This window comes from Galeopterus variegatus, unplaced genomic scaffold (assembly GCF_000696425.1).
Source record: "Galeopterus variegatus unplaced genomic scaffold, G_variegatus-3.0.2 Scaffold1713, whole genome shotgun sequence".
NCBI classification, from domain to species: domain Eukaryota; kingdom Metazoa; phylum Chordata; class Mammalia; order Dermoptera; family Cynocephalidae; genus Galeopterus; species Galeopterus variegatus.
Genome location: NW_007727824.1, coordinates 146,515 through 149,386, shown reverse-complemented (window position 1 = coordinate 149,386; position 2,872 = coordinate 146,515).

The following is a 2,872-nucleotide window of genomic DNA, read 5'->3' as shown; positions in this document are numbered from 1 at the left end:
GCCGGAGGGTGAGAAGCGTGCGCGATCCGCGCCGCGAGGCCGAGGGCCGGGGCCCGGGTCCGACTTACTTCCACGGGGAGAGGCTAGAAGGTGGCCAGTTAGTGAACGATTGATTGCTTAAGGGACAGAAGCTGCAGCGTTCGCGGTAGCCGCTGGCTAAAGCTTGACATGATACAGCCGTGTGAAACTCGTGATTTGTGTGGCCATCGGTTCGCTGCGACATCCAGACCCTGATCGTGCGTATCGTGTTCCCTTGTAAGCAGCACTCGCCGTTTTAAAACCAGGTCTCTGGCGCCCTTCGTGCTAATCCCCTCTGCCATTAGTCCGTTTCAATCCTTTTTTAAAAATCCCCTCTCGTACCCTGATCGTGCGTATCGTGTTCCCTTGTAAGCAGCACTCGCCGTTTTAAAACCAGGTCTCGGGCGCCCTTCGTGCTAATCCCCTCTGCCATTAGTCCGTTTCAATCCTTTTTTAAAAATCCCCTCTCGCCTCTTTACCTTTCCTCCCTCCCGCCTCTTCCTCTTTTCCTTCCTCCCTTCCTTCTTCCTTCCTTTGTTTTCCTTTCCTTCTCTTCCCTTCCTTCCTTCCTCAGTCTGGGTCGTTCACGCTGAGTGTCATTCTCGACCGGCGTCCCCGTCTGAGGATGAGGGGGAGACTCGACTCCCCACATCTCCCCAGGACGGCTTGCGCTTGTGAAATTGGGGAGTTCAGCTTTGGCCCCAAAGTGCTTTGGAACAGCGAAGTTTCCAGTTCAGAGCCACCTATGAATCAGCTCACACAGATGTTTCAAACCCACGAGAAAGCTGTTTCTGTGACCCAGCATCGTTTTGGTGGTGTGTGTTTGCTCCAACCACAGAGGCGCTGACCAGTCAGATCACTTTCTGCCCCTGGATTCAGAAAGTTTGGAGTTTTCTTTTAAAGCAGTTTTCTAGTTGTAGACAACGGGCTCCTGACTTTCTCATCTACCAAAGCAGTTTGTCATTGTAGCCCTTCACCTTGCATGACGTATTCTACATATTTTGCGTTAAATGCTGAAGTGTTCCCCCATGCCCAATGGAATGCCATTGTAATTACAACCATTGAGAAAACTTTTGCCGTCTTACCGTAAAAGCTATCTTCCTGATCCTGCATGGAGAGCAAAGCCAAACTGCCTTATGGCTGGGATTGAATCAATGTAATTGATAAGGTTTGAGGTCTACTCACCTTTAGTCACCTTAGGCTACTCACTGCCGCTATCTCCCAGTCTTAGATTTAGCCCAAAACCCCTCAGTGAGGAGAAGACAGCAGTCCACATTCTTCTTTCAGTTTGCTGTAAAAGGAAAATATCTTTTATCAGGTTGGTACATCCTTTATGTTTTGAGATTCAAATCAGGTTGGGGCATCCTTTATATTTTGATATCCAAGGGAAGCAGGAAGAAATCATTCAGTTATTTCAATGGATTACTATTTTTATGAAAACACTGGATAAAACATTTTACATTCATCCTCTCCCATTTCAAATTTAGTTGGGAGAAATGTTTCTACTATGGGCTTTTAATTTTGCATTATGCCCCTACCTTCTCCTATGATGCCATAAGTAACAAATATGCACTCCTTAACCTGTTCTGTTAAGGGTCACTCTTGATTTACACTCTTAATTTCTCTCCCACCCCCAACACACTCATGCTTGTACAGGCACATTTTTCATGATCCAGAGAGGGTTGGGATGTGCATAAGTTTTTTAGTATTGTCCTGACTTTTATTGTTTTCAAACTGATATTAGGCAGTTTATCCTGAGATACAAAATGAGTTCTTGAGAAACAACCATGTGAAAAAATTGTTTAATTTTCTGGTTTGTCTTTGTTTTTCGAGTTTCACAGGAAAGGCATTAGTTGGTGTTTAAGAAATAGTCCCCGCAAATCCTTTATTAGTTGACTCCAGACCAGTTGTAAACCAATGACATGATTGTTTCCAAAAGGGAAAGTAGAAGTTGAGATAAGTCTTGTCAAGGGATTCATTTAAGCATTGATCTTTCTTTTATTTTGAATAGTTTGTGGGAAGAAAGGGAAGAATAAACTGAGCAGGGGGCAGAGAGAGAGAGAACCCAATGAAACTTGTTTTTAAGATTAAAGCCATTTTTCCAGACTATTGTCTTGCCACAAGTGACAACATACAAAGCAGGAGTCATGAAAGTGGATTACTGTCACTGTGGGCTATTGGAGGCAGGGGGAGTCCTGGCATCAGTTCCTATAGAAAGGTAGACAAACCTAGTCAGTAACTAACGACTTCCCCCGCAGCGCCCTCATTGCCTAAATGTTCAGGGCTCTCTCAAAGTTGATACAGACCTTAGCTGGGTCTAGGTGGCAGGGCTTCCCCAGTGAGAGGAAGTGGATGTTCTCTGTGGACCTGAGAGGAAGGAAGTCTGGTAGCTGTTAAAAGCAAGCTTGAAAGGGTGGAGTGCTGTAACAGAAAGGCTGTGGCCACCAGTTCCCCCAGCAATCAATGAGTCTAAGCTAGCTAAGGATGAATCAAGGACAGCCAAGAGTGGGGCCCTTTGGGTGGTAGAGACTAAATTTTAGCTTGCTCCACTCCTCCCCCTGGGGTCTCATCCTAGGTTTTCCAGGTTTGGAGACCTTGCCAGAGGAAGGGGTGAGTATTGTAAGAAAACATGCCTAGCCTCTGTCCAGCATGTATGCACTGGTGGGAGCTTGCAGAGATAAGGAGACACACCTTGGGATGAAAGAAGTCCTCAGCGATCTGTGTGTCTGGCTCATACAGTTGTGCATGGCCAACCAGAGAAGGGGGAAAGGAAAGCCTCATTTTCTTCAGTCACTCTATCTGAGGTTGCTCATCTCCTCTCCCCCAGCCCTCCGCCTCACCCCATCAGGACCAA